Here is a 7,294-nt window from a genome sequence, read left to right as displayed (position 1 = left end):
CTCCCTTCTCCTTGTTTTGAGAGTTTAATTCACTCGCTTTCCTTTTTATTTACTATTCAAGATATTTAATGCTCAGATATTTTCTCTCAGAACAGACAGTTTTCTTCTCTTCTTCCTTTCTCTCTCGTCTCTCTCCAGGGCTCCTTGCTATTCCTTTCTAATCATTGGTTTGATTTCCTGTTTGACGAAAGAGTTATTCATGAGAGTGATTAGTGGCTTATAAATTGTCTGATTTGTTTAAGATATGTTGGCAGTTAATGAACCTTTTTCCGTGCAAGTTGTTTAAGGAACTGGACTTCAAATCTGCCTGTTCCTCTGATGAACTACTGAGTCAGAATTTCTGTGGTTACCCATGTATCTCTCTTCTGGTGGCTTCAGGAATTGATTACTATGTAGAAATTGCTTGCTGGATGAGGATAGGACCTAATATTATAATAATATGCTTTCTTTACTTTGGAGTAGGAAGTTTGAGATTTATATGCAGGCACATGTGTGTCTGTATATGTGTGTATCCAAAAATATTTAATGATAGATCAAGTTTAAAAATATGTACGATTCCTATATTGACTGTTTTTGGACGAAGACTTAGAAGTTAGTTGAATACTCTTTCTATGGTTGTAGTTAGGTTCACTTTACTTCATATTTTTAAAATCCTTTTTTTTTAATATATGATTGAACATATACTTTTTGACTGCTACCCACCTTTTATTCCCTAAATATTTTGCCTTCAGATATGTGTACCATTATACACATTCATATATAAATGTTTCATATTAGTTGTTCCTTTAATTTGTGAGCACATGTATGGAATATCACTGACAATCCCCTTTCTTTCAGCATCTGTGTCAGTGTTATTTTCCTGTGTCTTCGTGGAATGTTGAGTAACATTCAATATTGAAAAAATGATTAAAGTAACTTCAGTATTCTATAATGGATATATGTAGCATTATCTCTGTGGTTCTACTTTTAAATTTCGTACTTTGCTTTTTTTCTTTTTTCCTTGTTTTGCTCCATTTAAAGTAATTTTCCTTATTAAACTTTTCTCCACCATGTTGGATATATACATTTTTTTCACATTTTATTTTAGAAATATTTTTTTGTTGTTGTTGTTGAGGAAAATTGGCCTTGGGTTAACATCCATGCCCATTTTCCTCTACTTTACATGGGACACCACCACAGCATGGCTTGATGAGCAGTGCATAAGTCCGCACCCGGGATCTGAACCCACAAACCCTAGGCCACCAGCAGCGTGTGCAAACTTAACCACTATGCCACCAGGCTGGCCCCTATTTTACAATATTTTTAATTTGAGAAATAAGAAGAACCCAGAATCTGAAGTCTTGCCTCACTGACTCCTTAATGTTGGATGAAAAATTATTAGTATTTTACTTCTTTTCATTTTCCTCAAATTCATTGTCTCTAGGTATAGATTAAGCTCTTGGTTCAAGATGGTTTTAAATTTTATGCACATTCTTTAAAGTAGTTTGTATTTTGCATTTTAAAAAATCACATTAACACAAAGTATTTAGACAATTTTTTTACTTTTTCAGTGTTTACTTCTTGGGTATGGTGCTTTTTATTGAAACTCGTCATCCTCAAACTTGATTATGGATCTGAATTATCTGGAGGGTTGTTAAAACACAGAAGGTTTGCTGGACCCCACCCAAGACATTCAGATTCAGTAAGTCTCGAGTGGTGCTGGAGGACTAGCATATCCACATTGTGATTGGAAGCTCCTGTACCAAATATTTCTTTTTTTTTTTTATTTCAGAGGCAGTAAAATCCGTGTCTCAGTGTGAGGGCTGTCCCTACCCAATCCTTTTATTCTTCACAGTTGTTATGCCACAATAATCTTCTTGTACTCCTAACTCCACCTCAGCATTTGGAGGCCCCAACTGACACACAAACGTTCTTCATTTTTCCTCAGAAAGGAGTGCTTTATTTTCAGAAGTCTCACACAATCTGCAAAAAGTTTAATGTGGATGCTGTTCTCTGCTCTTTAGACATTGCAACTTGTTTCTACAACACCTGCCCCAATCTTCCTTGTTCTCAGTATTTAATGCTCTAACATTAGGAACACATGGGGCTTCTGGACATTCTGGACACTCTCCCTTCTTCAAGGTTAATTGATCATATAACATCTGAACTAAGTTGAACTAAAGTTGGCCATACCATGGCTTGTCACATGACCATCAAGTATATGTGTAGTGTGTGTGCACCTCACGGAAACAGAATGTTCCTGGAGTGTGCCTCTCAATGATTCACCTAAAATTTGATTAAATATGTTCTAAATAGAGGTTCTCAGTTTCAGTTAAATGTACCTAATCCATACATACATTACTGGTCTATAAAATTTTCTATATCATAAACTTATTTTGTTGAATAGCATGTAAGTTATTTCTATGCTCCCAAGGTCACACGTTTGATTTTAAAATTTATTTTCCTTTCAACTTAAAGAAAGAATTTGTATTAAAAGAAAGAAATCCAAAGGAGTATCCAAGAGAATGAAATACTAGGAGTATGGAGGACTAGATACCTCTAAGGGGTTTCCCTCCACATAACACTATCTTCCATAAAATATAATGTTATTGCATTCTTGAGTTCACATGAAGTAAGCCAAATCTCAAAGGAAAGAAGAAGGAAATTGAAAGCACTAGACAAATTTGGATTCACCCAGTTGTCTAAGGCCAGTACGATCCTCTAATTAAAGGATTTGTCTTTGAGTCACCAGTGACTTGAAGGAATGAATCTGGGAGTCACAAATTAGTTGTGAGTCAAACAAAAAAGTCACTTAGCTTGGTGTCACCTCACATGACTGTGAGCAGAAACCAGTGACATTCTTCCCTGGAGGAAAAAATCTAAACTAAAGCCTTACATTCTGTACACATTAAAATCAGACAAAAATGAGCTCATGATCAAACTTCATCAAACAAATAAGGAATACATGCCATAGTCGCTAAGGGTCATCAAATCATGAGCTAATTAAAAATAGAACAATAGATTTAAACACTAAAACCTCCAATATTACATTTACTAACTTCAAGATATAAAATAACTGTGTATAAAAAATGGAACAACATAAAATGGAATAACAAAATCAAACAGGAGACTCTAGAAATGATCTGATATATTTGTCAAAGGGCCTTATAGAACTTTAAGAGATGAAAAATAAATAAATGTTGAGCTTTAAAACTCCATAGATGAGTTCTACAACAGAAGAGAGAATAGAAAACTAAATTTGAATTCTGAAGGAAGCAGAATGCAGCATAGAAAGACAAGGAACTAGAAAACATGAAAGATAAGGTAGATATGGAGATGATGAGAGAGAGTAAAGAAAAAAGAGAAATAAAATACTGTACAACAAAAACAAGTGAGTCATGAGGGTAAAACTGAAAGTTAAAGGGTCTATAAATTTTTCAGGAGATAAGAAACTATTTCCGCTTCAGGCAATGTGGGCTGGAGGTAAAATGGAAGTAGAGAATATAACTCTCACCCAAATAGAGGAGATACAAGAGAATATGGAAAACAAATATAAATCAATAAAATTTAATGGGAAATAACATAACAAAACTTGTGGAAAAATAGAAGGAAAACATATAGATAGTGGGAGCAAAACAAGGATATAAATAATCACAACAAATGTAAATGGATTAAATTCTCCACTTAAATACAGATAGTTAAATTTGATGTGACAATGACAAATTTAGCTGTATCTTGTTTAGAAGATGTGAAAACTAAAAAACATGGAAAACTAGAAATTCAAAATATAATAGAAGATATAAAGATATGCTAGGAAAATACCAATCAAAAATCAACCCAGGGTAGCTATAATAATATCAGAAAAAACAGATGAGGAAAAAAGCATAATTAGGAATTAAGTGGTTAATCCCCAATGCTATATAAGTTCAACTGATCATGAAGACATAGTCGTTGTTATACTACACACGATGTCATGTGAAGATAATATAGCCTCAACTAGGAAAGGAAGGAGGAGAAGGAAGAGAAGGAGAAGGAGAAGGAGGAGAAGACAAGAAGAAAAAGAAGGTGGAGGAGGAGGAAGTATAGGAGAAGGAGGCAGAGCAAGAGGAGAAATAATATATCATCATAGTGAAGAATTTAAACTTTCCTCTGAGACAAATCATAACATATATCTAATAATAGAGTATTTGAAAAATAAATTAGCAAGTTTGATTTAGTGGATACACATCAAACCCTATACCCAACAAGTGAAGAACACCTATTCTTCACAAGGACACGGGGAACATTAACAAGCAGTGAGCATGAACTAGGGTACTAATCAATCCTCAAATAATAGAACACTTGAAATAAATACAAGTGACTGCTCTATTTTATTCTTGATGTTATTACAGATCCCAGGCAATAGAAATGCAGAGAATTTTCTTTGGCTTAGGTGTTATTTGTGTGTAGAAAGTCTGTAGAAAAGATGAAGACAATATGGGCTATCAGGAATAGGTACCGTTAATGATTAATTTTAATTTTATATTTTTAAAATAAGAAATGGATGAGAAGCTTTTTAAACTTTACAATGCTGTCTCTCTTAGATTCCTAAGTGTTTCTAGTCCTTTCAGTCCTTCTTGATTCTGTCAATTGTTCCTGCCTGTTGATGATTCCTCCTTCATTGGATCTCTGAAGTTCACCTTAGTTTCCTGGTTTTGATGGTGGCAGACGCACAGGTTTGAGGGGACAGAGGTTTAGGCAATTTGATTGACAGCCTTCTGTTGCACCATTCTCAACGTGCACATGTCATGCATCTATGCTTGTCACGTATCTTTCAGTTGCAATTACTCTTCCTCCCCAGGGCTACGTCCAATCTCATGCTAATATTGTTGCTCTTCTAGGAAGGATTTAATGGTGTGCTCTTATAAACAAGCATTTTGGATCCTGAACCACAGAGCCATTTACAAGTCTACTCTGAATGTGATCTGTTTTTCCATTCATTGTACTTTCTTCTGTGTATTTAACCAGTTTCATTCATGAGTGTGGAATTCAGTAAGGACGTTCCACAGCTGGAGTCATGTGATTTCCTTTAGTTATAAATTCTAAGGTTTCAGGAGAACCATCTGTTGCCACAGACATTCGAGTCAATAGCAAATTCATTTTAATAAAGTCATTGTATTGCATTTGAAGGAAATCATTTTGAGTATTTTCCCTAAGGATCCCTATCCCTCTATGTAGGTTTCAGTACAAGAACTACCAGTATGTTCTGTCCTTGGTTTTTGCCATTGAGGAAATCAACAGGAACCCTCATATTTTGCCCAACATGTCTCTGGAATTTGATCTCTATAATGCCCTGCCCAGTGAACGGAGGACATTGGAGAGGTCCCTGATTTGGCTCTCAGAGTTGGGCAAGGACATCCCTAATTACAACTGCAGGAGAGAGAGCAAGTCTCTAGCGGTCCTTACAGGAACCACCTGGGCAATTTCTGCCCAGATTGGAACACTGCTAGAACTGTACAAATTTCCACAGGTAAGACTGCGTGGGATGGGGAGAGATGAAACCATGTCTCCTTTGGTGTCATTCTCAGGGGCCTAAAAACGAAGAGAGGAGGAGACTGGGTTTGTGCCTCTCTCAAAGGATATGATCTCAAAGGGTAGGTGTACAGGACATTGATGGGGTATGACATTTCCTTTCTTTGGAGTAGAGAGCAGGTTGAGGGGGAAGGAGACAAAGCAGTGTCCTGGAACACTGACTGATCTTATTTTCTAGAAAGCTTTCAGGGAGTGGAAAATGATTAGAAAATGAAATGAACAATTGTCCCCTTCTACCACTCCAGGTGTTGCTGAACAGCCTTCAGGACTGAGACTCTGATTTTTGCCAATCATCGTCCTCATATTGCTTCCAATTGTCTTTTCCTTTTAGCTTACCTATGGTCCTTTTGATCTTACCTTGAATGATGATGAGCAGTTTCCATCTCTCTATTAGATGGCCCCCAGGCACACATCTCTAGCCATTGGCATGGTCTCTTTGTTGCTTCATTTCAGTTGGAGCTGGGTGGGGCTGGTCATCTCGGAAGACAAGAAAGATGTTGAGTTTCTCTCAGACTTGAGAGGAGAGATTTACAGGAATTAAATCTGTGCAGCCTTTGTGGAAATGATCCTTGTCACTGAAAGGTCGTACTACTCAAGGACATGGCCATATGATTTGCAATTATAGGAAACAGAAGGGAATGTGGCTATCATTTATGGTGATGTCAACTCTTTCATAAGCTTGAGCTTTTCTACTTGGGAGTATTTAGTGATATAGAAAGTCTGGGTCACGACATCACAGTGGGATTTTATCCACAGTGAGAGATTTCATCCTTGACTCATTCCATGGGACTCTCATTTTTTCACACCACCATAGTGAGGTCCCTGGCTTTGAAAAATTTATCCAGAGAGTTAACCCTTCCAAATATCCAGAAGACGTTTACCTCACAATGTTGTGGTTCCCCTTTATTCCTTGCACGATTTCTGAGTCTGACTGTAAAACACTGGAGATTTGTCCACCCAATGCCTCCTTGGTATGGTTGCTTTGGCAGATTTTTAACACAACCATGACTGAATGGAGTTACAGTGTGTAAAATGCTGTGTATGCTGTGGCCTGGAGCCTTCACAAGATGCTTCTTCAACATACAGAAAGGCAGCCAATGGGAAGTGGGGAATGTCTGGGGTTTTGTCCCTGGCAGGTGAAGTCTCTACCCCTTAACAACATGTACACTCGTAAAAGTGACTTTCTTATGGGGTTCCACAGGTGCTCAAACCAAGCAGTTAGGATTCTTTCTCCAAGAAAAGCACAAGAGTTTCTGTACTTGTTTCACTCTCTAGGAGGTAAATCAAGTCTTGGGTAGTAAGTCATCTACAAGAAGGTTCTAGTGGCAACGAGGAAGTGAGCTATGAGTCAATATCAATGCTTTGTGTCACAAAGGATCCCAACATTCTGCCGGCCTAACCTTTCAATAGGGAATATCCTGCCTTCTCCAATGAAGCTCTTCAATGCCAAGAAGAAGAGAACTTGCCCTTTATGTGCCTATCTTGTGCTGAACATCATAGTGAATACTTTACATAAATGATCTCATTTAATTCTGCAACAAATTTAGGTATTGCTAACATCATTTTGCAGATTGATGGTCTGGGAAAATTCAGAGAGTGCATGAGCGTGGCTAGATTGTACCTTGTACTTGAGATTTGTCTGAATCCTATCACCACTGATCGTCTTGATATTCTTGTCTTTAGGCATTTTCTCTTGAAACTAACAGATATTTTAGAAACGCTATGATATTTTAATTCTCCATAT

This window comes from Diceros bicornis, unplaced genomic scaffold (genome assembly GCF_020826845.1).
Source record: "Diceros bicornis minor isolate mBicDic1 unplaced genomic scaffold, mDicBic1.mat.cur scaffold_239_ctg1, whole genome shotgun sequence".
Lineage (NCBI taxonomy): Eukaryota > Metazoa > Chordata > Mammalia > Perissodactyla > Rhinocerotidae > Diceros > Diceros bicornis.
Note: the sequence above shows the minus strand (reverse complement) of the source record.